Source organism: Ambystoma mexicanum, chromosome 2q, assembly GCF_040938575.1.
Source record: "Ambystoma mexicanum isolate Mex_15411 chromosome 2q, UKY_AmexF1_1, whole genome shotgun sequence".
NCBI classification, from domain to species: Eukaryota; Metazoa; Chordata; class Amphibia; order Caudata; family Ambystomatidae; genus Ambystoma; species Ambystoma mexicanum.
In genome coordinates this window covers 127,765,216-127,793,021 of record NC_090924.1, presented here as the reverse complement: position 1 = coordinate 127,793,021, position 27,806 = coordinate 127,765,216, and the positions used below count along the sequence as shown (strand labels likewise).

Genomic DNA, 27,806 nt, shown 5'->3' with positions numbered 1-27,806 from the left:
ACCATTTCAGAGGACGGAGCGGACCCAACTGTGATCCCAGAGACCCAAATACCCAGCAGTAGGGAAAATAAATCCTCTCTGTGCTCTGCAACATTACATACACAAAATGCAAGCGCGTGCATTTTTTTATTGGCCCCATATACAGAATACATGTGAGGATGCTTGCCTTCCCAGTGTATTTCTCAAGCTCTTGAGAGCATATGCTATTTCCATGGGAACGCAAATAAGTTCATACTTTACATTTGTGTGTGACAAAAGGGGGAAAAAACTATTTTGTGTGAAATGCCAGCAGAGAGTGTTTCTGCACGGTCTCGAACCGGGGACCTTTCGCGTGTGAGGCGAACGTGATAACCACTACACTACAGAAACAGCTGCTTGCTCACCTTTGTAGGGACTGGGAGAACAGGTGCAAAGGGCAGTGCAAGTGGACCTGCTTAAAGACTAATCAAATGCCTTGCGCCTGAAGCTCACACAATCCAGCCTAAAACATACGTCCTATCAAGCATGCGCACATATACAAGTATGCCAGCTGAGGGCCTATGCAGCGTACAGAGGGAAGGACATATTTCCACTTTGAGATCGGACGGCCAAAACTCACAAGCAAATCAAGGAATGTTACTGAGAGCTAACAGAGAACACAAAGTACTTGTCGCAAGGACATGGCACGCAAAGAGGTTCAGGAAGTGAATTGTTCATCGACTACTGCTTACCGAGAAAACCAGAGAGTCTGTCCAATGAAAATAACATTGAAAAAACAAAAAAAAGGAGCTCAAGTTAACCACCTTGATTGGGCTCGTACGGGATTTGAACCCGGGACCTCTCGCACCCAAAGCGAGAATCATACCCCTAGACCAACGAGCCACGGTCCTTTGAGCATTTGACGGAATTGTCCTCAGCGTTTGCACCCCCCTTAGGATTCGAGGCCAAGAATGCCTATTCCTGAAGTTTGTTCCTGCCGCTGAAAGCCTTGTCGGTGTATGAGCCAAATGAATGCCCCAGTCGGCACGCTCTGACTGTCTTCACAGGTCTCCTCCTCATCCCGAAGGTTGGTGGCCCATTGACATCAGGGTGGAAGGTGCTTGCGATACACTGTTCCTTCCTTCCTTCCTTCCTTCCTTTATTCCTCTTATGCTGTTTATGTAATAAGAGGGGACGATACACAGAAGAGAGAAAGTGGCCCAACACACTAGACTAGCAGTCTTCTGATCAATCTGCAGCTGGCAAGGTGGGGGAGAGCCTTTATTTTGCACCTGCTGGGATCTGCATTGGCAGAAGCTCTGAGGGCTGGGCCTTTCCTTTTGCCTGTAAAAACAAAAAGCAGCCATCCTCCCTCCAGCCCTGAGAGCATGGGCGTGACACTGGAAAAAGCAGCATCTCCCCTTTGGTAAAGATGACCATTGCACAGCTGCTCACTCAGAGCTCGATCGTGCTCGATCAGGCGAGATATATTTAGGTCACCAGCAAAGTCTGTTCTCTTTTCTTGCGTAGGGTGAGCATTCACAGAGCCCAGCTTCGTTGACAAGAGTGCAAAAGGTGTATACTAAAAGCTTTCTGCTTTACTTGAGCGCCATGGCCGTTATTATATTTTGGCTGCTCCAAGCAATCTCTGTCCAGCCGATGCAAATTTCCAGCTCAAATTTTCCCAGCACTCAAAAAGTCCCTCCTCCCGCCAGCTCTGCTTTCAGGAAGTTCAGCAGAAGCAGTCCAACTTCTGTTCCCACTTCAGAGGAAAAGCTTTCTCGGGCCAGAGAAAGCCAGGGAATCACTGTACTGGCAAGTGCATTTCTTACAACTGGTAATCCCTCAGAACACAGAAATGAAGAAGCTGTATATGAAAATGTATTATTTCTTTGGTACACTAACCTATGTAACTAATATGGACCATTTCAGAGGACGGAGCGGACCCAACTGTGATCCCAGAGACCCAAATACCCAGCAGTAGGGAAAATAAATCCTCTCTGTGCTCTGCAACATTACATACACAAAATGCAAGCGCGTGCATTTTTTTATTGGCCCCATATACAGAATACATGTGAGGATGCTTGCCTTCCCAGTGTATTTCTCAAGCTCTTGAGAGCATATGCTATTTCCATGGGAACGCAAATAAGTTCATACTTTACATTTGTGTGTGACAAAAGGGGAAAAAAACTATTTTGTGTAAAATGCCAGCAGAGAGTGTTTCTGCCCGGTCTCGAACCGGGGACCTTTCGCGTGTGAGGCAAACGTGATAACCACTACACTACAGAAACAGCTGCTTGCTCACCTTTGTAGGGACTGGGAGAACAGGTTCAAAGGGCAGTGCAAGTGGACCTGCTTAAAGACTAATCAAATGCCTTGCGCCTGAAGCTCACACAATCCAGCCTAAAACATACGTCCTATCAAGCATGCGCACATATACAAGTATGCCAGCTGAGGGCCTATGCAGCGTACAGAGGGAAGGACATATTTCCACTTTGAGATCGGACGGCCAAAACTCACAAGCAAATCAAGGAATGTTACTGAGAGCTAACAGAGAACACAAAGTGCTTGTCGCAAGGACATGGCACGCAAAGAGGTTCAGGAAGTGAATTGTTCATCGACTACTGCTTACCGAGAAAACCAGAGAGTCTGTCCAATGAAAATAACATTGAAAAAACAAAAAAAAGGAGCTCAAGTTAACCACCTTGATTGGGCTCGTCCGGGATTTGAACCCGGGACCTCTCGCACCCAAAGCGAGAATCATACCCCTAGACCAACGAGCCACGGTCCTTTGAGCATTTGACGGAATTGTCCTCAGCGTTTGCACCCCCCTTAGGATTCGAGGCCAAGAATGCCTATTCCTGAAGTTTGTTCCTGCCGCTGAAAGCCTTGTCGGTGTATGAGCCAAATGAATGCCCCAGTCGGCACGCTCTGACTGTCTTCACAGGTCTCCTCCTCATCCCGAAGGTTGGTGGCCCATTGACATCAGGGTGGATGGTGCTTGCGATACACTGTTCCTTCCTTCCTTCCTTCCTTCCTTCCTTTATTCCTCTTATGCTGTTTATGTAATAAGAGGGGACGATACACAGAAGAGAGAAAGTGGCCCAACACACTAGACTAGCAGTCTTCTGATCAATCTGCAGCTGGCAAGGTGGGGGAGAGCCTTTATTTTGCACCTGCTGGGATCTGCATTGGCAGAAGCTCTGAGGGCTGGGCCTTTCCTTTTGCCTGTAAAAACAAAAAGCAGCCCTCCTCCCTCCAGCCCTGAGAGCATGGGCGTGACACTGGAAAAAGCAGCATCTCCCCTTTGGTAAAGATGACCATTGCACAGCTGCTCACTCAGAGCTCGATCGTGCTCGATCAGGCGAGATATATTTAGGTCACCAGCAAAGTCTGTTCTCTTTTCTTGCGTAGGGTGAGCATTCACAGAGCCCAGCTTCGTTGACAAGAGTGCAAAAGGTGTATACTAAAAGCTTTCTGCTTTACTTGAGCGCCATGGCCGTTATTATATTTTGGCTGCTCCAAGCAATCTCTGTCCAGCCGATGCAAATTTCCAGCTCAAATTTTCCCAGCACTCAAAAAGTCCCTCCTCCCGCCAGCTCTGCTTTCAGGAAGTTCAGCAGAAGCAGTCCAACTTCTGTTCCCACTTCAGAGGAAAAGCTTTCTCGGGCCAGAGAAAGCCAGGGAATCACTGTACCGGCAAGTGCATTTCTTACAACTGGTAATCCCTCAGAACACAGAAATGAAGAAGCTGTATATGAAAATGTATTATTTCTTTGGTACACTAACCTATGTAACTAATATGGACCATTTCAGAGGACGGAGCGGACCCAACTGTGATCCCAGAGACCCAAATACCCAGCAGTAGGGAAAATAAATCCTCTCTGTGCTCTGCAACATTACATACACAAAATGCAAGCGCGTGCATTTTTTTATTGGCCCCATATACAGAATACATGTGAGGATGCTTGCCTTCCCAGTGTATTTCTCAAGCTCTTGAGAGCATATGCTATTTCCATGGGAACGCAAATAAGTTCATACTTTACATTTGTGTGTGACAAAAGGGGAAAAAAACTATTTTGTGTAAAATGCCAGCAGAGAGTGTTTCTGCCCGGTCTCGAACCGGGGACCTTTCGCGTGTGAGGCGAACGTGATAACCACTACACTACAGAAACAGCTGCTTGCTCACCTTTGTAGGGACTGGGAGAACAGGTGCAAAGGGCAGTGCAAGTGGACCTGCTTAAAGACTAATCAAATGCCTTGCGCCTGAAGCTCACACAATCCAGCCTAAAACATACGTCCTATCAAGCATGCGCACATATACAAGTATGCCAGCTGAGGGCCTATGCAGCGTACAGAGGGAAGGACATATTTCCACTTTGAGATCGGACGGCCAAAACTCACAAGCAAATCAAGGAATGTTACTGAGAGCTAACAGAGAACACAAAGTGCTTGTCGCAAGGACATGGCACGCAAAGAGGTTCAGGAAGTGAATTGTTCATCGACTACTGCTTACCGAGAAAACCAGAGAGTCTGTCCAATGAAAATAACATTGAAAAAACAAAAAAAAGGAGCTCAAGTTAACCACCTTGATTGGGCTCGTCCGGGATTTGAACCCGGGACCTCTCACACCCAAAGCGAGAATCATACCCCTAGACCAACGAGCCACGGTCCTTTGAGCATTTGACGGAATTGTCCTCAGCGTTTGCACCCCCCTTAGGATTCGAGGCCAAGAATGCCTATTCCTGAAGTTTGTTCCTGCCGCTGAAAGCCTTGTCGGTGTATGAGCCAAATGAATGCCCCAGTCGGCACGCTCTGACTGTCTTCACAGGTCTCCTCCTCATCCCGAAGGTTGGTGGCCCATTGACATCAGGGTGGAAGGTGCTTGCGATACACTGTTCCTTCCTTCCTTCCTTCCTTCCTTCCTTCCTTTATTCCTCTTATGCTGTTTATGTAATAAGAGGGGACAATACACAGAAGAGAGAAAGTGGCCCAACACACTAGACTAGCAGTCTTCTGATCAATCTGCAGCTGGCAAGGTGGGGGAGAGCCTTTATTTTGCACCTGCTGGGATCTGCATTGGCAGAAGCTCTGAGGGCTGGGCCTTTCCTTTTGCCTGTAAAAACAAAAAGCAGCCCTCCTCCCTCCAGCCCTGAGAGCATGGGCGTGACACTGGAAAAAGCAGCATCTCCCCTTTGGTAAAGATGACCATTGCACAGCTGCTCACTCAGAGCTCGATCGTGCTCGATCAGGCGAGATATATTTAGGTCACCAGCAAAGTCTGTTCTCTTTTCTTGCGTAGGGTGAGCATTCACAGAGCCCAGCTTCGTTGACAAGAGTGCAAAAGGTGTATACTAAAAGCTTTCTGCTTTACTTGAGCGCCATGGCCGTTATTATATTTTGGCTGCTCCAAGCAATCTCTGTCCAGCCGATGCAAATTTCCAGCTCAAATTTTCCCAGCACTCAAAAAGTCCCTCCTCCCGCCAGCTCTGCTTTCAGGAAGTTCAGCAGAAGCAGTCCAACTTCTGTTCCCACTTCAGAGGAAAAGCTTTCTCGGGCCAGAGAAAGCCAGGGAATCACTGTACCGGCAAGTGCATTTCTTACAACTGGTAATCCCTCAGAACACAGAAATGAAGAAGCTGTATATGAAAATGTATTATTTCTTTGGTACACTAACCTATGTAACTAATATGGACCATTTCAGAGGACGGAGCGGACCCAACTGTGATCCCAGAGACCCAAATACCCAGCAGTAGGGAAAATAAATCCTCTCTGTGCTCTGCAACATTACATACACAAAATGCAAGCGCGTGCATTTTTTTATTGGCCCCATATACAGAATACATGTGAGGATGCTTGCCTTCCCAGTGTATTTCTCAAGCTCTTGAGAGCATATGCTATTTCCATGAGAACGCAAATAAGTTCATACTTTACATTTGTGTGTGACAAAAGGGGAAAAAAACTATTTTGTGTAAAATGCCAGCAGAGAGTGTTTCTGCCCGGTCTCGAACCGGGGACTTTTCGCGTGTGAGGCAAACGTGATAACCACTACACTACAGAAACAGCTGCTTGCTCACCTTTGTAGGGACTGGGAGAACAGGTGCAAAGGGCAGTGCAAGTGGACCTGCTTAAAGACTAATCAAATGCCTTGCGCCTGAAGCTCACACAATCCAGCCTAAAACATACGTCCTATCAAGCATGCGCACATATACAAGTATGCCAGCTGAGGGCCTATGCAGCGTACAGAGGGAAGGACATATTTCCACTTTGAGATCGGACGGCCAAAACTCACAAGCAAATCAAGGAATGTTACTGAGAGCTAACAGAGAACACAAAGTGCTTGTCGCAAGGACATGGCACGCAAAGAGGTTCAGGAAGTGAATTGTTCATCGACTACTGCTTACCGAGAAAACCAGAGAGTCTGTCCAATGAAAATAACATTGAAAAAACAAAAAAAAGGAGCTCAAGTTAACCACCTTGATTGGGCTCGTCCGGGATTTGAACCTGGGACCTCTCGCACCCAAAGCGAGAATCATACCCCTAGACCAACGAGCCACGGTCCTTTGAGCATTTGACGGAATTGTCCTCAGCGTTTGCACCCCCCTTAGGATTCGAGGCCAAGAATGCCTATTCCTGAAGTTTGTTCCTGCCGCTGAAAGCCTTGTCGGTGTATGAGCCAAATGAATGCCCCAGTCGGCACGCTCTGACTGTCTTCACAGGTCTCCTCCTCATCCCGAAGGTTGGTGGCCCATTGACATCAGGGTGGAAGGTGCTTGCGATACACTGTTCCTTCCTTCCTTCCTTCCTTTATTCCTCTTATGCTGTTTATGTAATAAGAGGGGACGATACACAGAAGAGAGAAAGTGGCCCAACACACTAGACTAGCAGTCTTCTGATCAATCTGCAGCTGGCAAGGTGGGGGAGAGCCTTTATTTTGCACCTGCTGGGATCTGCATTGGCAGAAGCTCTGAGGGCTGGGCCTTTCCTTTTGCCTGTAAAAACAAAAAGCAGCCCTCCTCCCTCCAGCCCTGAGAGCATGGGCGTGACACTGGAAAAAGCAGCATCTCCCCTTTGGTAAAGATGACCATTGCACAGCTGCTCACTCAGAGCTCGATCGTGCTCGATCAGGCGAGATATATTTAGGTCACCAGCAAAGTCTGTTCTCTTTTCTTGCGTAGGGTGAGCATTCACAGAGCCCAGCTTCGTTGACAAGAGTGCAAAAGGTGTATACTAAAAGCTTTCTGCTTTACTTGAGCGCCATGGCCGTTATTATATTTTGGCTGCTCCAAGCAATCTCTGTCCAGCCGATGCAAATTTCCAGCTCAAATTTTCCCAGCACTCAAAAAGTCCCTCCTCCCGCCAGCTCTGCTTTCAGGAAGTTCAGCAGAAGCAGTCCAACTTCTGTTCCCACTTCAGAGGAAAAGCTTTCTCGGGCCAGAGAAAGCCAGGGAATCACTGTACCGGCAAGTGCATTTCTTACAACTGGTAATCCCTTAGAACACAGAAATGAAGAAGCTGTATATGAAAATGTATTATTTCTTTGGTACACTAACCTATGTAACTAATATGGACCATTTCAGAGGACGGAGCGGACCCAACTGTGATCCCAGAGACCCAAATACCCAGCAGTAGGGAAAATAAATCCTCTCTGTGCTCTGCAACATTACATACACAAAATGCAAGCGCGTGCATTTTTTTATTGGCCCCATATACAGAATACATGTGAGGATGCTTGCCTTCCCAGTGTATTTCTCAAGCTCTTGAGAGCATATGCTATTTCCATGGGAACGCAAATAAGTTCATACTTTACATTTGTGTGTGACAAAAGGGGGAAAAAACTATTTTGTGTGAAATGCCAGCAGAGAGTGTTTCTGCCCGGTCTCGAACCGGGGACCTTTCGCATGTGAGGCGAACGTGATAACCACTACACTACAGAAACAGCTGCTTGCTCACCTTTGTAGGGACTGGGAGAACAGGTTCAAAGGGCAGTGCAAGTGGACCTGCTTAAAGACTAATCAAATGCCTTGCGCCTGAAGCTCACACAATCCAGCCTAAAACATACGTCCTATCAAGCATGCGCACATATACAAGTATGCCAGCTGAGGGCCTATGCAGCGTACAGAGGGAAGGACATATTTCCACTTTGAGATCGGACGGCCAAAACTCACAAGCAAATCAAGGAATGTTACTGAGAGCTAACAGAGAACACAAAGTGCTTGTCGCAAGGACATGGCACGCAAAGAGGTTCAGGAAGTGAATTGTTCATCGACTACTGCTTACCGAGAAAACCAGAGAGTCTGTCCAATGAAAATAACATTGAAAAAACAAAAAAAAGGAGCTCAAGTTAACCACCTTGATTGGGCTCGTCCGGGATTTGAACCCGGGACCTCTCGCACCCAAAGCGAGAATCATACCCCTAGACCAACGAGCCACGGTCCTTTGAGCATTTGACGGAATTGTCCTCAGCGTTTGCACCCCCCTTAGGATTCGAGGCCAAGAATGCCTATTCCTGAAGTTTGTTCCTGCCGCTGAAAGCCTTGTCGGTGTATGAGCCAAATGAATGCCCCAGTCGGCACGCTCTGACTGTCTTCACAGGTCTCCTCCTCATCCCGAAGGTTGGTGGCCCATTGACATCAGGGTGGAAGGTGCTTGCGATACACTGTTCCTTCCTTCCTTCCTTCCTTCCTTTATTCCTCTTATGCTGTTTATGTAATAAGAGGGGACGATACACAGAAGAGAGAAAGTGGCCCAACACACTAGACTAGCAGTCTTCTGATCAATCTGCAGCTGGCAAGGTGGGGGAGAGCCTTTATTTTGCACCTGCTGGGATCTGCATTGGCAGAAGCTCTGAGGGCTGGGCCTTTCCTTTTGCCTGTAAAAACAAAAAGCAGCCCTCCTCCCTCCAGCCCTGAGAGCATGGGCGTGACACTGGAAAAAGCAGCATCTCCCCTTTGGTAAAGATGACCATTGCACAGCTGCTCACTCAGAGCTCGATCGTGCTCGATCAGGCGAGATATATTTAGGTCACCAGCAAAGTCTGTTCTCTTTTCTTGCGTAGGGTGAGCATTCACAGAGCCCAGCTTCGTTGACAAGAGTGCAAAAGGTGTATACTAAAAGCTTTCTGCTTTACTTGAGCGCCATGGCCGTTATTATATTTTGGCTGCTCCAAGCAATCTCTGTCCAGCCGATGCAAATTTCCAGCTCAAATTTTCCCAGCACTCAAAAAGTCCCTCCTCCCGCCAGCTCTGCTTTCAGGAAGTTCAGCAGAAGCAGTCCAACTTCTGTTCCCACTTCAGAGGAAAAGCTTTCTCGGGCCAGAGAAAGCCAGGGAATCACTGTACCGGCAAGTGCATTTCTTACAACTGGTAATCCCTCAGAACACAGAAATGAAGAAGCTGTATATGAAAATGTATTATTTCTTTGGTACACTAACCTATGTAACTAATATGGACCATTTCAGAGGACGGAGCGGACCCAACTGTGATCCCAGAGACCCAAATACCCAGCAGTAGGGAAAATAAATCCTCTCTGTGCTCTGCAACATTACATACACAAAATGCAAGCGCGTGCATTTTTTTATTGGCCCCATATACAGAATACATGTGAGGATGCTTGCCTTCCCAGTGTATTTCTCAAGCTCTTGAGAGCATATGCTATTTCCATGGGAACGCAAATAAGTTCATACTTTACATTTGTGTGTGACAAAAGGGGAAAAAAACTATTTTGTGTAAAATGCCAGCAGAGAGTGTTTCTGCCCGGTCTCGAACCGGGGACCTTTCGCGTGTGAGGCGAACGTGATAACCACTACACTACAGAAACAGCTGCTTGCTCACCTTTGTAGGGACTGGGAGAACAGGTGCAAAGGGCAGTGCAAGTGGACCTGCTTAAAGACTAATCAAATGCCTTGCGCCTGAAGCTCACACAATCCAGCCTAAAACATACGTCCTATCAAGCATGCGCACATATACAAGTATGCCAGCTGAGGGCCTATGCAGCGTACAGAGGGAAGGACATATTTCCACTTTGAGATCGGACGGCCAAAACTCACAAGCAAATCAAGGAATGTTACTGAGAGCTAACAGAGAACACAAAGTGCTTGTCGCAAGGACATGGCACGCAAAGAGGTTCAGGAAGTGAATTGTTCATCGACTACTGCTTACCGAGAAAACCAGAGAGTCTGTCCAATGAAAATAACATTGAAAAAACAAAAAAAAGGAGCTCAAGTTAACCACCTTGATTGGGCTCGTCCGGGATTTGAACCCGGGACCTCTCGCACCCAAAGCGAGAATCATACCCCTAGACCAACGAGCCACGGTCCTTTGAGCATTTGACGGAATTGTCCTCAGCGTTTGCACCCCCCTTAGGATTCGAGGCCAAGAATGCCTATTCCTGAAGTTTGTTCCTGCCGCTGAAAGCCTTGTCGGTGTATGAGCCAAATGAATGCCCCAGTCGGCACGCTCTGACTGTCTTCACAGGTCTCCTCCTCATCCCGAAGGTTGGTGGCCCATTGACATCAGGGTGGATGGTGCTTGCGATACACTGTTCCTTCCTTCCTTCCTTCCTTCCTTCCTTCCTTTATTCCTCTTATGCTGTTTATGTAATAAGAGGGGACGATACACAGAAGAGAGAAAGTGGCCCAACACACTAGACTAGCAGTCTTCTGATCAATCTGCAGCTGGCAAGGTGGGGGAGAGCCTTTATTTTGCACCTGCTGGGATCTGCATTGGCAGAAGCTCTGAGGGCTGGGCCTTTCCTTTTGCCTGTAAAAACAAAAAGCAGCCCTCCTCCCTCCAGCCCTGAGAGCATGGGCGTGACACTGGAAAAAGCAGCATCTCCCCTTTGGTAAAGATGACCATTGCACAGCTGCTCACTCAGAGCTCGATCGTGCTCGATCAGGCGAGATATATTTAGGTCACCAGCAAAGTCTGTTCTCTTTTCTTGCGTAGGGTGAGCATTCACAGAGCCCAGCTTCGTTGACAAGAGTGCAAAAGGTGTATACTAAAAGCTTTCTGCTTTACTTGAGCGCCATGGCCGTTATTATATTTTGGCTGCTCCAAGCAATCTCTGTCCAGCCGATGCAAATTTCCAGCTCAAATTTTCCCAGCACTCAAAAAGTCCCTCCTCCCGCCAGCTCTGCTTTCAGGAAGTTCAGCAGAAGCAGTCCAACTTCTGTTCCCACTTCAGAGGAAAAGCTTTCTCGGGCCAGAGAAAGCCAGGGAATCACTGTACCGGCAAGTGCATTTCTTACAACTGGTAATCCCTCAGAACACAGAAATGAAGAAGCTGTATATGAAAATGTATTATTTCTTTGGTACACTAACCTATGTAACTAATATGGACCATTTCAGAGGACGGAGCGGACCCAACTGTGATCCCAGAGACCCAAATACCCAGCAGTAGGGAAAATAAATCCTCTCTGTGCTCTGCAACATTACATACACAAAATGCAAGCGCGTGCATTTTTTTATTGGCCCCATATACAGAATACATGTGAGGATGCTTGCCTTCCCAGTGTATTTCTCAAGCTCTTGAGAGCATATGCTATTTCCATGGGAACGCAAATAAGTTCATACTTTACATTTGTGTGTGACAAAAGGGGAAAAAAACTATTTTGTGTAAAATGCCAGCAGAGAGTGTTTCTGCCCGGTCTCGAACCGGGGACCTTTCGCGTGTGAGGCGAAAGTGATAACCACTACACTACAGAAACAGCTGCTTGCTCACCTTTGTAGGGACTGGGAGAACAGGTGCAAAGGGCAGTGCAAGTGGACCTGCTTAAAGACTAATCAAATGCCTTGCGCCTGAAGCTCACACAATCCAGCCTAAAACATACGTCCTATCAAGCATGCGCACATATACAAGTATGCCAGCTGAGGGCCTATGCAGCGTACAGAGGGAAGGACATATTTCCACTTTGAGATCGGACGGCCAAAACTCACAAGCAAATCAAGGAATGTTACTGAGAGCTAACAGAGAACACAAAGTGCTTGTCGCAAGGACATGGCACGCAAAGAGGTTCAGGAAGTGAATTGTTCATCGACTACTGCTTACCGAGAAAACCAGAGAGTCTGTCCAATGAAAATAACATTGAAAAAACAAAAAAAAGGAGCTCAAGTTAACCACCTTGATTGGGACCTCTCGCACCCAAAGCGAGAATCATACCCCTAGACCAACGAGCCACGGTCCTTTGAGCATTTGACGGAATTGTCCTCAGCGTTTGCACCCCCCTTAGGATTCGAGGCCAAGAATGCCTATTCCTGAAGTTTGTTCCTGCCGCTGAAAGCCTTGTCGGTGTATGAGCCAAATGAATGCCCCAGTCGGCACGCTCTGACTGTCTTCACAGGTCTCCTCCTCATCCCGAAGGTTGGTGGCCCATTGACATCAGGGTGGAAGGTGCTTGCGATACACTGTTCCTTCCTTCCTTCCTTCCTTCCTTTATTCCTCTTATGCTGTTTATGTAATAAGAGGGGACGATACACAGAAGAGAGAAAGTGGCCCAACACACTAGACTAGCAGTCTTCTGATCAATCTGCAGCTGGCAAGGTGGGGGAGAGCCTTTATTTTGCACCTGCTGGGATCTGCATTGGCAGAAGCTCTGAGGGCTGGGCCTTTCCTTTTGCCTGTAAAAACAAAAAGCAGCCCTCCTCCCTCCAGCCCTGAGAGCATGGGCGTGACACTGGAAAAAGCAGCATCTCCCCTTTGGTAAAGATGACCATTGCACAGCTGCTCACTCAGAGCTCGATCGTGCTCGATCAGGCGAGATATATTTAGGTCACCAGCAAAGTCTGTTCTCTTTTCTTGCGTAGGGTGAGCATTCACAGAGCCCAGCTTCGTTGACAAGAGTGCAAAAGGTGTATACTAAAAGCTTTCTGCTTTACTTGAGCGCCATGGCCGTTATTATATTTTGGCTGCTCCAAGCAATCTCTGTCCAGCCGATGCAAATTTCCAGCTCAAATTTTCCCAGCACTCAAAAAGTCCCTCCTCCCGCCAGCTCTGCTTTCAGGAAGTTCAGCAGAAGCAGTCCAACTTCTGTTCCCACTTCAGAGGAAAAGCTTTCTCGGGCCAGAGAAAGCCAGGGAATCACTGTACCGGCAAGTGCATTTCTTACAACTGGTAATCCCTCAGAACACAGAAATGAAGAAGCTGTATATGAAAATGTATTATTTCTTTGGTACACTAACCTATGTAACTAATATGGACCATTTCAGAGGACGGAGCGGACCCAACTGTGATCCCAGAGACCCAAATACCCAGCAGTAGGGAAAATAAATCCTCTCTGTGCTCTGCAACATTACATACACAAAATGCAAGCGCGTGCATTTTTTTATTGGCCCCATATACAGAATACATGTGAGGATGCTTGCCTTCCCAGTGTATTTCTCAAGCTCTTGAGAGCATATGCTATTTCCATGAGAACGCAAATAAGTTCATACTTTACATTTGTGTGTGACAAAAGGGGAAAAAAACTATTTTGTGTAAAATGCCAGCAGAGAGTGTTTCTGCCCGGTCTCGAACCGGGGACCTTTCGCGTGTGAGGCGAACGTGATAACCACTACACTACAGAAACAGCTGCTTGCTCACCTTTGTAGGGACTGGGAGAACAGGTGCAAAGGGCAGTGCAAGTGGACCTGCTTAAAGACTAATCAAATGCCTTGCGCCTGAAGCTCACACAATCCAGCCTAAAACATACGTCCTATCAAGCATGCGCACATATACAAGTATGCCAGCTGAGGGCCTATGCAGCGTACAGAGGGAAGGACATATTTCCACTTTGAGATCGGACGGCCAAAACTCACAAGCAAATCAAGGAATGTTACTGAGAGCTAACAGAGAACACAAAGTGCTTGTCGCAAGGACATGGCACGCAAAGAGGTTCAGGAAGTGAATTGTTCATCGACTACTGCTTACCGAGAAAACCAGAGAGTCTGTCCAATGAAAATAACATTGAAAAAACAAAAAAAAGGAGCTCAAGTTAACCACCTTGATTGGGACCTCTCGCACCCAAAGCGAGAATCATACCCCTAGACCAACGAGCCACGGTCCTTTGAGCATTTGACGGAATTGTCCTCAGCGTTTGCACCCCCTTAGGATTCGAGGCCAAGAATGCCTATTCCTGAAGTTTGTTCCTGCCGCTGAAAGCCTTGTCGGTGTATGAGCCAAATGAATGCCCCAGTCGGCACGCTCTGACTGTCTTCACAGGTCTCCTCCTCATCCCGAAGGTTGGTGGCCCATTGACATCAGGGTGGAAGGTGCTTGCGATACACTGTTCCTTCCTTCCTTCCTTCCTTCCTTTATTCCTCTTATGCTGTTTATGTAATAAGAGGGGACGATACACAGAAGAGAGAAAGTGGCCCAACACACTAGACTAGCAGTCTTCTGATCAATCTGCAGCTGGCAAGGTGGGGGAGAGCCTTTATTTTGCACCTGCTGGGATCTGCATTGGCAGAAGCTCTGAGGGCTGGGCCTTTCCTTTTGCCTGTAAAAACAAAAAGCAGCCCTCCTCCCTCCAGCCCTGAGAGCATGGGCGTGACACTGGAAAAAGCAGCATCTCCCCTTTGGTAAAGATGACCATTGCACAGCTGCTCACTCAGAGCTCGATCGTGCTCGATCAGGCGAGATATATTTAGGTCACCAGCAAAGTCTGTTCTCTTTTCTTGCGTAGGGTGAGCATTCACAGAGCCCAGCTTCGTTGACAAGAGTGCAAAAGGTGTATACTAAAAGCTTTCTGCTTTACTTGAGCGCCATGGCCGTTATTATATTTTGGCTGCTCCAAGCAATCTCTGTCCAGCCGATGCAAATTTCCAGCTCAAATTTTCCCAGCACTCAAAAAGTCCCTCCTCCCGCCAGCTCTGCTTTCAGGAAGTTCAGCAGAAGCAGTCCAACTTCTGTTCCCACTTCAGAGGAAAAGCTTTCTCGGGCCAGAGAAAGCCAGGGAATCACTGTACCGGCAAGTGCATTTCTTACAACTGGTAATCCCTCAGAACACAGAAATGAAGAAGCTGTATATGAAAATGTATTATTTCTTTGGTACACTAACCTATGTAACTAATATGGACCATTTCAGAGGACGGAGCGGACCCAACTGTGATCCCAGAGACCCAAATACCCAGCAGTAGGGAAAATAAATCCTCTCTGTGCTCTGCAACATTACATACACAAAATGCAAGCGCGTGCATTTTTTTATTGGCCCCATATACAGAATACATGTGAGGATGCTTGCCTTCCCAGTGTATTTCTCAAGCTCTTGAGAGCATATGCTATTTCCATGGGAACGCAAATAAGTTCATACTTTACATTTGTGTGTGACAAAAGGGGAAAAAAACTATTTTGTGTAAAATGCCAGCAGAGAGTGTTTCTGCCCGGTCTCGAACCGGGGACCTTTCGCGTGTGAGGTGAACGTGATAACCACTACACTACAGAAACAGCTGCTTGCTCACCTTTGTAGGGACTGGGAGAACAGGTGCAAAGGGCAGTGCAAGTGGACCTGCTTAAAGACTAATCAAATGCCTTGCGCCTGAAGCTCACACAATCCAGCCTAAAACATACGTCCTATCAAGCATGCGCACATATACAAGTATGCCAGCTGAGGCCCTATGCAGCGTACAGAGGGAAGGACATATTTCCACTTTGAGATCGGAAGGCCAAAACTCACAAGCAAATCAAGGAATGTTACTGAGAGCTAACAGAGAACACAAAGTGCTTGTCGCAAGGACATGGCACGCAAAGAGGTTCAGGAAGTGAATTGTTCATCGACTACTGCTTACCGAGAAAACCAGAGAGTCTGTCCAATGAAAATAACATTGAAAAAACAAAAAAAAGGAGCTCAAGTTAACCACCTTGATTGGGCTCGTACGGGATTTGAACCCGGGACCTCTCGCACCCAAAGCGAGAATCATACCCCTAGACCAACGAGCCACGGTCCTTTGAGCATTTGACGGAATTGTCCTCAGCGTTTGCACCCCCCTTAGGATTCGAGGCCAAGAATGCCTATTCCTGAAGTTTGTTCCTGCCGCTGAAAGCCTTGTCGGTGTATGAGCCAAATGAATGCCCCAGTCGGCACGCTCTGACTGTCTTCACAGGTCTCCTCCTCATCCCGAAGGTTGGTGGCCCATTGACATCAGGGTGGAAGGTGCTTGCGATACACTGTTCCTTCCTTCCTTTATTCCTCTTATGCTGTTTATGTAATAAGAGGGGACGATACACAGAAGAGAGAAAGTGGCCCAACACACTAGACTAGCAGTCTTCTGATCAATCTGCAGCTGGCAAGGTGGGGGAGAGCCTTTATTTTGCACCTGCTGGGATCTGCATTGGCAGAAGCTCTGAGGGCTGGGCCTTTCCTTTTGCCTGTAAAAACAAAAAGCAGCCCTCCTCCCTCCAGCCCTGAGAGCATGGGCGTGACACTGGAAAAAGCAGCATCTCCCCTTTGGTAAAGATGACCATTGCACAGCTGCTCACTCAGAGCTCGATCGTGCTCGATCAGGCTCGATCAGGCGAGATATATTTAGGTCACCAGCAAAGTCTGTTCTCTTTTCTTGCGTAGGGTGAGCATTCAAAGAGCCCAGCTTCGTTGACAAGAGTGCAAAAGGTGTATACTAAAAGCTTTCTGCTTTACTTGAGCGCCATGGCCGTTATTATATTTTGGCTGCTCCAAGCAATCTCTGTCCAGCCGATGCAAATTTCCAGCTCAAATTTTCCCAGCACTCAAAAAGTCCCTCCTCCCGCCAGCTCTGCTTTCAGGAAGTTCAGCAGAAGCAGTCCAACTTCTGTTCCCACTTCAGAGGAAAAGCTTTCTCGGGCCAGAGAAAGCCAGGGAATCACTGTACCGGCAAGTGCATTTCTTACAACTGGTAATCCCTCAGAACACAGAAATGAAGAAGCTGTATATGAAAATGTATTATTTCTTTGGTACACTAACCTATGTAACTAATATGGACCATTTCAGAGGACGGAGCGGACCCAACTGTGATCCCAGAGACCCAAATACCCAGCAGTAGGGAAAATAAATCCTCTCTGTGCTCTGCAACATTACATACACAAAATGCAAGCGCGTGCATTTTTTTATTGGCCCCATATACAGAATACATGTGAGGATGCTTGCCTTCCCAGTGTATTTCTCAAGCTCTTGAGAGCATATGCTATTTCCATGAGAACGCAAATAAGTTCATACTTTACATTTGTGTGTGACAAAAGGGGAAAAAAACTATTTTGTGTAAAATGCCAGCAGAGAGTGTTTCTGCCCGGTCTCGAACCGGGGACCTTTCGCGTGTGAGGCGAACGTGATAACCACTACACTACAGAAACAGCTGCTTGCTCACCTTTGTAGGGACTGGGAGAACAGGTGCAAAGGGCAGTGCAAGTGGACCTGCTTAAAGACTAATCAAATGCCTTGCGCCTGAAGCTCACACAATCCAGCCTAAAACATACGTCCTATCAAGCATGCGCACATATACAAGTATGCCAGCTGAGGGCCTATGCAGCGTACAGAGGGAAGGACATATTTCCACTTTGAGATCGGACGGCCAAAACTCACAAGCAAATCAAGGAATGTTACTGAGAGCTAACAGAGAACACAAAGTGCTTGTCGCAAGGACATGGCACGCAAAGAGGTTCAGGAAGTGAATTGTTCATCGACTACTGCTTACCGAGAAAACCAGAGAGTCTGTCCAATGAAAATAACATTGAAAAAACAAAAAAAAGGAGCTCAAGTTAACCACCTTGATTGGGCTCGTCCGGGATTTGAACCCGTGACCTCTCGCACCCAAAGCGAGAATCATACCCCTAGACCAACGAGCCACGGTCCTTTGAGCATTTGACGGAATTGTCCTCAGCGTTTGCACCCCCCTTAGGATTCGAGGCCAAGAATGCCTATTCCTGAAGTTTGTTCCTGCCGCTGAAAGCCTTGTCGGTGTATGAGCCAAATGAATGCCCCAGTCGGCACGCTCTGACTGTCTTCACAGGTCTCCTCCTCATCCCGAAGGTTGGTGGCCCATTGACATCAGGGTGGAAGGTGCTTGCGATACACTGTTCCTTCCTTCCTTCCTTCCTTCCTTCCTTCCTTCCTTTATTCCTCTTATGCTGTTTATGTAATAAGAGGGGACGATACACAGAAGAGAGAAAGTGGCCCAACACACTAGACTAGCAGTCTTCTGATCAATCTGCAGCTGGCAAGGTGGGGGAGAGCCTTTATTTTGCACCTGCTGGGATCTGCATTGGCAGAAGCTCTGAGGGCTGGGCCTTTCCTTTTCCCTGTAAAAACAAAAAGCAGCCCTCCTCCCTCCAGCCCTGAGAGCATGGGCGTGACACTGGAAAAAGCAGCATCTCCCCTTTGGTAAAGATGACCATTGCACAGCTGCTCACTCAGAGCTCGATCGTGCTCGATCAGGCGAGATATATTTAGGTCACCAGCAAAGTCTGTTCTCTTTTCTTGCGTAGGGTGAGCATTCACAGAGCCCAGCTTCGTTGACAAGAGTGCAAAAGGTGTATACTAAAAGCTTTCTGCTTTACTTGAGCGCCATGGCCGTTATTATATTTTGGCTGCTCCAAGCAATCTCTGTCCAGCCGATGCAAATTTCCAGCTCAAATTTTCCCAGCACTCAAAAAGTCCCTCCTCCCGCCAGCTCTGCTTTCAGGAAGTTCAGCAGAAGCAGTCCAACTTCTGTTCCCACTTCAGAGGAAAAGCTTTCTCGGGCCAGAGAAAGCCAGGGAATCACTGTACCGGCAAGTGCATTTCTTACAACTGGTAATCCCTCAGAACACAGAAATGAAGAAGCTGTATATGAAAATGTATTATTTCTTTGGTACACTAACCTATGTAACTAATATGGACCATTTCAGAGGACGGAACGGACCCAACTGTGATCCCAGAGACCCAAATACCCAGCAGTAGGGAAAATAAATCCTCTCTGTGCTCTGCAACATTACATACACAAAATGCAAGCGCGTGCATTTTTTTATTGGCCCCATATACAGAATACATGTGAGGATGCTTGCCTTCCCAGTGTATTTCTCAAGCTCTTGAGAGCATATGCTATTTCCATGGGAACGCAAATAAGTTCATACTTTACATTTGTGTGTGACAAAAGGGGAAAAAAACTATTTTGTGTAAAATGCCAGCAGAGAGTGTTTCTGCCCGGTCTCGAACCGGGGACCTTTCGCGTGTGAGGCGAATGTGATAACCACTACACTACAGAAACAGCTGCTTGCTCACCTTTGTAGGGACTGGGAGAACAGGTGCAAAGGGCAGTGCAAGTGGACCTGCTTAAAGACTAATCAAATGCCTTGCGCCTGAAGCTCACACAATCCAGCCTAAAACATACGTCCTATCAAGCATGCGCACATATACAAGTATGCCAGCTGAGGGCCTATGCAGCGTACAGAGGGAAGGACATATTTCCACTTTGAGATCGGACGGCCAAAACTCACAAGCAAATCAAGGAATGTTACTGAGAGCTAACAGAGAACACAAAGTGCTTGTCGCAAGGACATGGCACGCAAAGAGGTTCAGGAAGTGAATTGTTCATCGACTACTGCTTACCGAGAAAACCAGAGAGTCTGTCCAATGAAAATAACATTGAAAAAACAAAAAATAGGAGCTCAAGTTAACCACCTTGATTGGGACCTCTCGCACCCAAAGCGAGAATCATACCCCTAGACCAACGAGCCACGGTCCTTCGAGCATTTGACGGAATTGTCCTCAGCGTTTGCACCCCCCTTAGGATTCGAGGCCAAGAATGCCTATTCCTGAAGTTTGTTCCTGCCGCTGAAAGCCTTGTCGGTGTATGAGCCAAATGAATGCCCCAGTCGGCACGCTCTGACTGTCTTCACAGGTCTCCTCCTCATCCCGAAGGTTGGTGGCCCATTGACATCAGGGTGGAAGGTGCTTGCGATACACTGTTCCTTCCTTCCTTCCTTCCTTCCTTTATTCCTCTTATGCTGTTTATGTAATAAGAGGGGACGATACACAGAAGAGAGAAAGTGGCCCAACACACTAGACTAGCAGTCTTCTGATCAATCTGCAGCTGGCAAGGTGGGGGAGAGCCTTTATTTTGCACCTGCTGGTTTCTGCATTGGCAGAAGCTCTGAGGGCTGGGCCTTTCCTTTTGCCTGTAAAAACAAAAAGCAGCCCTCCTCCCTCCAGCCCTGAGAGCATGGGCGTGACACTGGAAAAAGCAGCATCTCCCCTTTGGTAAAGATGACCATTGCACAGCTGCTCACTCAGAGCTCGATCGTGCTCGATCAGGCGAGATATATTTAGGTCACCAGCAAAGTCTGTTCTCTTTTCTTGCGTAGGGTGAGCATTCACAGAGCCCAGCTTCGTTGACAAGAGTGCAAAAGGTGTATACTAAAAGCTTTCTGCTTTACTTGAGCGCCATGGCCGTTATTATATTTTGGCTGCTCCAAGCAATCTCTGTCCAGCCGATGCAAATTTCCAGCTCAAATTTTCCCAGCACTCAAAAAGTCCCTCCTCCCGCCAGCTCTGCTTTCAGGAAGTTCAGCAGAAGCAGTCCAACTTCTGTTCCCACTTCAGAGGAAAAGCTTTCTCGGGCCAGAGAAAGCCAGGGAATCACTGTACCGGCAAGTGCATTTCTTACAACTGGTAATCCCTCAGAACACAGAAATGAAGAAGCTGTATATGAAAATGTATTATTTCTTTGGTACACTAACCTATGTAACTAATATGGACCATTTCAGAGGACGGAGCGGACCCAACTGTGATCCCAGAGACCCAAATACCCAGCAGTAGGGAAAATAAATCCTCTCTGTGCTCTGCAACATTACATACACAAAATGCAAGCGCGTGCATTTTTTTATTGGCCCCATATACAGAATACATGTGAGGATGCTTGCCTTCCCAGTGTATTTCTCAAGCTCTTGAGAGCATATGCTATTTCCATGGGAACGCAAATAAGTTCATACTTTACATTTGTGTGTGACAAAAGGGGAAAAAAACTATTTTGTGTAAAATGCCAGCAGAGAGTGTTTCTGCCGGGGACCTTTCGCGTGTGAGGCAAACGTGATAACCACTACACTACAGAAACAGCTGCTTGCTCACCTTTGTAGGGACTGGGAGAACAGGTGCAAAGGGCAGTGCAAGTGGACCTGCTTAAAGACTAATCAAATGCCTTGCGCCTGAAGCTCACACAATCCAGCCTAAAACATACGTCCTATCAAGCATGCGCACATATACAAGTATGCCAGCTGAGGGCCTATGCAGCGTACAGAGGGAAGGACATATTTCCACTTTGAGATCGGACGGCCAAAACTCACAAGCAAATCAAGGAATGTTACTGAGAGCTAACAGAGAACACAAAGTGCTTGTCGCAAGGACATGGCACGCAAAGAGGTTCAGGAAGTGAATTGTTCATCGACTACTGCTTACCGAGAAAACCAGAGAGTCTGTCCAATGAAAATAACATTGAAAAAACAAAAAAAAGGAGCTCAAGTTAACCACCTTGATTGGGCTCGTCCGGGATTTGAACCCTGGACCTCTCGCACCCAAAGCGAGAATCATACCCCTAGACCAACGAGCCACGGTCCTTTGAGCATTTGACGGAATTGTCCTCAGCGTTTGCACCCCCCTTAGGATTCGAGGCCAAGAATGCCTATTCCTGAAGTTTGTTCCTGCCGCTGAAAGCCTTGTCGGTGTATGAGCCAAATGAATGCCCCAGTCGGCACGCTCTGACTGTCTTCACAGGTCTCCTCCTCATCCCGAAGGTTGGTGGCCCATTGACATCAGGGTGGAAGGTGCTTGCGATACACTGTTCCTTCCTTCCTTCCTTCCTTCCTTTATTCCTCTTATGCTGTTTATGTAATAAGAGGGGACGATACACAGAAGAGAGAAAGTGGCCCAACACACTAGACTAGCAGTCTTCTGATCAATCTGCAGCTGGCAAGGTGGGGGAGAGCCTTTATTTTGCACCTGCTGGGATCTGCATTGGCAGAAGCTCTGAGGGCTGGGCCTTTCCTTTTGCCTGTAAAAACAAAAAGCAGCCCTCCTCCCTCCAGTCCTGAGAGCATGGGCGTGACACTGGAAAAAGCAGCATCTCCCCTTTGGTAAAGATGACCATTGCACAGCTGCTCACTCAGAGCTCGATCGTGCTCGATCAGGCGAGATATATTTAGGTCACCAGCAAAGTCTGTTCTCTTTTCTTGCGTAGGGTGAGCATTCACAGAGCCCAGCTTCGTTGACAAGAGTGCAAAAGGTGTATACTAAAAGCTTTCTGCTTTACTTGAGCGCCATGGCCGTTATTATATTTTGGCTGCTCCAAGCAATCTCTGTCCAGCCGATGCAAATTTCCAGCTCAAATTTTCCCAGCACTCAAAAAGTCCCTCCTCCCGCCAGCTCTGCTTTCAGGAAGTTCAGCAGAAGCAGTCCAACTTCTGTTCCCACTTCAGAGGAAAAGCTTTCTCGGGCCAGAGAAAGCCAGGGAATCACTGTACCGGCAAGTGCATTTCTTACAACTGGTAATCCCTCAGAACACAGAAATGAAGAAGCTGTATATGAAAATGTATTATTTCTTTGGTACACTAACCTATGTAACTAATATGGACCATTTCAGAGGACGGAGCGGACCCAACTGTGATCCCAGAGACCCAAATACCCAGCAGTAGGGAAAATAAATCCTCTCTGTGCTCTGCAACATTACATACACAAAATGCAAGCGCGTGCATTTTTTTATTGGCCCCATATACAGAATACATGTGAGGATGCTTGCCTTCCCAGTGTATTTCTCAAGCTCTTGAGAGCATATGCTATTTCCATGGGAACGCAAATAAGTTCATACTTTACATTTGTGTGTGACAAAAGGGGAAAAAAACTATTTTGTGTAAAATGCCAGCAGAGAGTGTTTCTGCCCGGTCTCGAACCGGGGACCTTTCGCGTGTGAGGCGAACGTGATAACCACTACACTACAGAAACAGCTGCTTGCTCACCTTTGTAGGGACTGGGAGAACAGGTGCAAAGGGCAGTGCAAGTGGACCTGCTTAAAGACTAATCAAATGCCTTGCGCCTGAAGCTCACACAATCCAGCCTAAAACATACGTCCTATCAAGCATGCGCACATATACAAGTATGCCAGCTGAGGGCCTATGCAGCGTACAGAGGGAAGGACATATTTCCACTTTGAGATCGGACGGCCAAAACTCACAAGCAAATCAAGGAATGTTACTGAGAGCTAACAGAGAACACAAAGTGCTTGTCGCAAGGACATGGCACGCAAAGAGGTTCAGGAAGTGAATTGTTCATCGACTACTGCTTACCGAGAAAACCAGAGAGTCTGTCCAATGAAAATAACATTGAAAAAACAAAAAAAAGGAGCTCAAGTTAACCACCTTGATTGGGCTCGTCCGGGATTTGAACCCGGGACCTCTCGCACCCAAAGCGAGAATCATACCCCTAGACCAACTAGCCACAGTCCTTTGAGCATTTGACGGAATTGTCCTCAGCGTTTGCACCCCCCTTAGGATTCGAGGCCAAGAATGCCTATTCCTGAAGTTTGTTCCTGCCGCTGAAAGCCTTGTCGGTGAATGAGCCAAATGAATGCCCCAGTCGGCACGCTCTGACTGTCTTCACAGGTCTCCTCCTCATCCCGAAGGTTGGTGGCCCATTGACATCAGGGTGGAAGGTGCTTGCGATACACTGTTCCTTCCTTCCTTCCTTCCTTCCTTTATTCCTCTTATGCTGTTTATGTAATAAGAGGGGACGATACACAGAAGAGAGAAAGTGGCCCAACACACTAGACTAGCAGTCTTCTGATCAATCTGCAGCTGGCAAGGTGGGGGAGAGCCTTTATTTTGCACCTGCTGGGATCTGCATTGGCAGAAGCTCTGAGGGCTGGGCCTTTCCTTTTGCCTGTAAAAACAAAAAGCAGCCCTCCTCCCTCCAGCCCTGAGAACATGGGCGTGACACTGGAAAAAGCAGCATCTCCCCTTTGGTAAAGATGACCATTGCACAGCTGCTCACTCAGAGCTCGATCGTGCTCGATCAGGCGAGATATATTTAGGTCACCAGCAAAGTCTGTTCTCTTTTCTTGCGTAGGGTGAGCATTCACAGAGCCCAGCTTCGTTGACAAGAGTGCAAAAGGTGTATACTAAAAGCTTTCTGCTTTACTTGAGCGCCATGGCCGTTATTATATTTTGGCTGCTCCAAGCAATCTCTGTCCAGCCGATGCAAATTTCCAGCTCAAATTTTCCCAGCACTCAAAAAGTCCCTCCTCCCGCCAGCTCTGCTTTCAGGAAGTTCAGCAGAAGCAGTCCAACTTCTGTTCCCACTTCAGAGGAAAAGCTTTCTCGGGCCAGAGAAAGCCAGGGAATCACTGTACCGGCAAGTGCATTTCTTACAACTGGTAATCCCTCAGAACACAGAAATGAAGAAGCTGTATATGAAAATGTATTATTTCTTTGGTACACTAACCTATGTAACTAATATGGACCATTTCAGAGGACGGAGCGGACCCAACTGTGATCCCAGAGACCCAAATACCCAGCAGTAGGGAAAATAAATCCTCTCTGTGCTCTGCAACATTACATACACAAAATGCAAGCGCGTGCATTTTTTTATTGGCCCCATATACAGAATACATGTGAGGATGCTTGCCTTCCCAGTGTATTTCTCAAGCTCTTGAGAGCATATGCTATTTCCATGAGAACGCAAATAAGTTCATACTTTACATTTGTGTGTGACAAAAGGGGAAAAAAACTATTTTGTGTAAAATGCCAGCAGAGAGTGTTTCTGCCCGGTCTCGAACCGGGGACCTTTCGCGTGTGAGGCGAACGTGATAACCATACACTACAGAAACAGCTGCTTGCTCACCTTTGTAGGGACTGGGAGAACAGGTGCAAAGGGCAGTGCAAGTGGACCTGCTTAAAGACTAATCAAATGCCTTGCGCCTGAAGCTCACACAATCCAGCCTAAAACATACGTCCTATCAAGCATGCGCACATATACAAGTATGCCAGCTGAGGGCCTATGCAGCGTACAGAGGGAAGGACATATTTCCACTTTGAGATCGGACGGCCAAAACTCACAAGCAAATCAAGGAATGTTACTGAGAGCTAACAGAGAACACAAAGTGCTTGTCGCAAGGACATGGCACGCAAAGAGGTTCAGGAAGTGAATTGTTCATCGACTACTGCTTACCGAGAAAACCAGAGAGTCTGTCCAATGAAAATAACATTGAAAAAACAAAAAAAAGGAGCTCAAGTTAACCACCTTGATTGGGCTCGTCCGGGATTTGAACCCGGGACCTCTCGCACCCAAAGCGAGAATCATACCCCTAGACCAACGAGCCACGGTCCTTTGAGCATTTGACGGAATTGTCCTCAGCGTTTGCACCCCCCTTAGGATTCGAGGCCAAGAATGCCTATTCCTGAAGTTTGTTCCTGCCGCTGAAAGCCTTGTCGGTGTATGAGCCAAATGAATGCCCCAGTCGGCACGCTCTGACTGTCTTCACAGGTCTCCTCCTCATCCCGAAGGTTGGTGGCCCATTGACATCAGGGTGGAAGGTGCTTGCGATACACTGTTCCTTCCTTCCTTCCTTCCTTCCTTCCTTTATTCCTCTTATGCTGTTTATGTAATAAGAGGGGACGATACACAGAAGAGAGAAAGTGGCCCAACACACTAGACTAGCAGTCTTCTGATCAATCTGCAGCTGGCAAGGTGGGGGAGAGCCTTTATTTTGCACCTGCTGGGATCTGCATTGGCAGAAGCTCTGAGGGCTGGGCCTTTCCTTTTGCCTGTAAAAACAAAAAGCAGCCCTCCTCCCTCCAGCCCTGAGAGCATGGGCGTGACACTGGAAAAATCAGCATCTCCCCTTTGGTAAAGATGACCATTGCACAGCTGCTCACTCAGAGCTCGATCGTGCTCGATCAGGCGAGATATATTTAGGTCACCAGCAAAGTCTGTTCTCTTTTCTTGCGTAGGGTGAGCATTCACAGAGCCCAGCTTCGTTGACAAGAGTGCAAAAGGTGTATACTAAAAGCTTTCTGCTTTACTTGAGCGCCATGGCCGTTATTATATTTTGGCTGCTCCAAGCAATCTCTGTCCAGCCGATGCAAATTTCCAGCTCAAATTTTCCCAGCACTCAAAAAGTCCCTCCTCCCGCCAGCTCTGCTTTCAGGAAGTTCAGCAGAAGCAGTCCAACTTCTGTTCCCACTTCAGAGGAAAAGCTTTCTCGGGCCAGAGAAAGCCAGGGAATCACTGTACCGGCAAGTGCATTTCTTACAACTGGTAATCCCTCAGAACACAGAAATGAAGAAGCTGTATATGAAAATGTATTATTTCTTTGGTACACTAACCTATGTAACTAATATGGACCATTTCAGAGGACGGAGCGGACCCAACTGTGATCCCAGAGACCCAAATACCCAGCAGTAGGGAAAATAAATCCTCTCTGTGCTCTGCAACATTACATACACAAAATGCAAGCGCGTGCATTTTTTTATTGGCCCCATATACAGAATACATGTGAGGATGCTTGCCTTCCCAGTGTATTTCTCAAGCTCTTGAGAGCATATGCTATTTCCATGGGAACGCAAATAAGTTCATACTTTACATTTGTGTGTGACAAAAGGGGAAAAAAACTATTTTGTGTAAAATGCCAGCAGAGAGTGTTTCTGCCCGGTCTCGAACCGGGGACCTTTCGCGTGTGAGGCGAACGTGATAACCACTACACTACAGAAACAGCTGCTTGCTCACCTTTGTAGGGACTGGGAGAACAGGTGCAAAGGGCAGTGCAAGTGGACCTGCTTAAAGACTAATCAAATGCCTTGCGCCTGAAGCTCACACAATCCAGCCTAAAACATACGTCCTATCAAGCATGCGCACATATACAAGTATGCCAGCTGAGGGCCTATGCAGCGTACAGAGGGAAGGACATATTTCCACTTTGAGATCGGACGGCCAAAACTCACAAGCAAATCAAGGAATGTTACTGAGAGCTAACAGAGAACACAAAGTGCTTGTCGCAAGGACATGGCACGCAAAGAGGTTCAGGAAGTGAATTGTTCATCGACTACTGCTTACCGAGAAAACCAGAGAGTCTGTCCAATGAAAATAACATTGAAAAAACAAAAAATAGGAGCTCAAGTTAACCACCTTGATTGGGACCTCTCGCACCCAAAGCGAGAATCATACCCCTAGACCAACGAGCCACAGTCCTTTGAGCATTTGACGGAATTGTCCTCAGCGTTTGCACCCCCCTTAGGATTCGAGGCCAAGAATGCCTATTCCTGAAGTTTGTTCCTGCCGCTGAAAGCCTTGTCGGTGTATGAGCCAAATGAATGCCCCAGTCGGCACGCTCTGACTGTCTTCACAGGTCTCCTCCTCATCCCGAAGGTTGGTGGCCCATTGACATCAGGGTGGAAGGTGCTTGCGATACACTGTTCCTTCCTTCCTTCCTTCCTTCCTTTATTCCTCTTATGCTGTTTATGTAATAAGAGGGGACGATACACAGAAGAGAGAAAGTGGCCCAACACACTAGACTAGCAGTCTTCTGATCAATCTGCAGCTGGCAAGGTGGGGGAGAGCCTTTATTTTGCACCTGCTGGGATCTGCATTGGCAGAAGCTCTGAGGGCTGGGCCTTTCCTTTTGCCTGTAAAAACAAAAAGCAGCCCTCCTCCCTCCAGCCCTGAGAGCATGGGCGTGACACTGGAAAAAGCAGCATCTCCCCTTTGGTAAAGATGACCATTGCACAGCTGCTCACTCAGAGCTCGATCGTGCTCGATCAGGCGAGATATATTTAGGTCACCAGCAAAGTCTGTTCTCTTTTCTTGCGTAGGGTGAGCATTCACAGAGCCCAGCTTCGTTGACAAGAGTGCAAAAGGTGTATACTAAAAGCTTTCTGCTTTACTT

The 27,806-nt window shown here is 47.4% G+C and overlaps 20 non-coding genes across 20 annotated transcripts; all 20 read right to left on the bottom strand.

Annotated features, from left to right (window-relative positions):
- Positions 1-789: 789 nt before the first annotated feature.
- Positions 790-861, bottom strand: TRNAP-UGG (transfer RNA proline (anticodon UGG)). The gene has a single exon. It is a non-coding gene; the product is annotated as a tRNA-Pro (tRNA).
- A 1,315-nt stretch (positions 862-2,176) lies between these two features.
- Positions 2,177-2,249, bottom strand: TRNAV-CAC (transfer RNA valine (anticodon CAC)). The gene has a single exon. It is a non-coding gene; the product is annotated as a tRNA-Val (tRNA).
- A 420-nt stretch (positions 2,250-2,669) lies between these two features.
- On the bottom strand, positions 2,670-2,741 carry TRNAP-UGG (transfer RNA proline (anticodon UGG)). Its single transcript has one exon. It is a non-coding gene; the product is annotated as a tRNA-Pro (tRNA).
- A 1,319-nt stretch (positions 2,742-4,060) lies between these two features.
- On the bottom strand, positions 4,061-4,133 carry TRNAV-CAC (transfer RNA valine (anticodon CAC)). The gene has a single exon. It is a non-coding gene; the product is annotated as a tRNA-Val (tRNA).
- A 420-nt stretch (positions 4,134-4,553) lies between these two features.
- TRNAP-UGG (transfer RNA proline (anticodon UGG)) lies at positions 4,554-4,625 on the bottom strand. Its single transcript has one exon. It is a non-coding gene; the product is annotated as a tRNA-Pro (tRNA).
- A 3,199-nt stretch (positions 4,626-7,824) lies between these two features.
- On the bottom strand, positions 7,825-7,897 carry TRNAV-CAC (transfer RNA valine (anticodon CAC)). Its single transcript has one exon. It is a non-coding gene; the product is annotated as a tRNA-Val (tRNA).
- A 420-nt stretch (positions 7,898-8,317) lies between these two features.
- On the bottom strand, positions 8,318-8,389 carry TRNAP-UGG (transfer RNA proline (anticodon UGG)). Its single transcript has one exon. It is a non-coding gene; the product is annotated as a tRNA-Pro (tRNA).
- Positions 8,390-9,704: 1,315 nt separating this feature from the next.
- TRNAV-CAC (transfer RNA valine (anticodon CAC)) lies at positions 9,705-9,777 on the bottom strand. The gene has a single exon. It is a non-coding gene; the product is annotated as a tRNA-Val (tRNA).
- Positions 9,778-10,197: 420 nt separating this feature from the next.
- TRNAP-UGG (transfer RNA proline (anticodon UGG)) lies at positions 10,198-10,269 on the bottom strand. The gene has a single exon. It is a non-coding gene; the product is annotated as a tRNA-Pro (tRNA).
- A 1,323-nt stretch (positions 10,270-11,592) lies between these two features.
- Positions 11,593-11,665, bottom strand: TRNAV-CAC (transfer RNA valine (anticodon CAC)). The gene has a single exon. It is a non-coding gene; the product is annotated as a tRNA-Val (tRNA).
- A 1,784-nt stretch (positions 11,666-13,449) lies between these two features.
- Positions 13,450-13,522, bottom strand: TRNAV-CAC (transfer RNA valine (anticodon CAC)). Its single transcript has one exon. It is a non-coding gene; the product is annotated as a tRNA-Val (tRNA).
- Positions 13,523-15,305: 1,783 nt separating this feature from the next.
- Positions 15,306-15,378, bottom strand: TRNAV-CAC (transfer RNA valine (anticodon CAC)). The gene has a single exon. It is a non-coding gene; the product is annotated as a tRNA-Val (tRNA).
- A 420-nt stretch (positions 15,379-15,798) lies between these two features.
- Positions 15,799-15,870, bottom strand: TRNAP-UGG (transfer RNA proline (anticodon UGG)). Its single transcript has one exon. It is a non-coding gene; the product is annotated as a tRNA-Pro (tRNA).
- A 1,313-nt stretch (positions 15,871-17,183) lies between these two features.
- Positions 17,184-17,256, bottom strand: TRNAV-CAC (transfer RNA valine (anticodon CAC)). Its single transcript has one exon. It is a non-coding gene; the product is annotated as a tRNA-Val (tRNA).
- Positions 17,257-17,676: 420 nt separating this feature from the next.
- TRNAP-UGG (transfer RNA proline (anticodon UGG)) lies at positions 17,677-17,748 on the bottom strand. Its single transcript has one exon. It is a non-coding gene; the product is annotated as a tRNA-Pro (tRNA).
- Positions 17,749-19,075: 1,327 nt separating this feature from the next.
- TRNAV-CAC (transfer RNA valine (anticodon CAC)) lies at positions 19,076-19,148 on the bottom strand. The gene has a single exon. It is a non-coding gene; the product is annotated as a tRNA-Val (tRNA).
- Positions 19,149-21,413: 2,265 nt separating this feature from the next.
- Positions 21,414-21,485, bottom strand: TRNAP-UGG (transfer RNA proline (anticodon UGG)). Its single transcript has one exon. It is a non-coding gene; the product is annotated as a tRNA-Pro (tRNA).
- A 1,315-nt stretch (positions 21,486-22,800) lies between these two features.
- TRNAV-CAC (transfer RNA valine (anticodon CAC)) lies at positions 22,801-22,873 on the bottom strand. Its single transcript has one exon. It is a non-coding gene; the product is annotated as a tRNA-Val (tRNA).
- Positions 22,874-25,172: 2,299 nt separating this feature from the next.
- Positions 25,173-25,244, bottom strand: TRNAP-UGG (transfer RNA proline (anticodon UGG)). Its single transcript has one exon. It is a non-coding gene; the product is annotated as a tRNA-Pro (tRNA).
- A 1,319-nt stretch (positions 25,245-26,563) lies between these two features.
- TRNAV-CAC (transfer RNA valine (anticodon CAC)) lies at positions 26,564-26,636 on the bottom strand. The gene has a single exon. It is a non-coding gene; the product is annotated as a tRNA-Val (tRNA).
- Between the last annotated feature and the right edge of the window lie 1,170 nt (positions 26,637-27,806).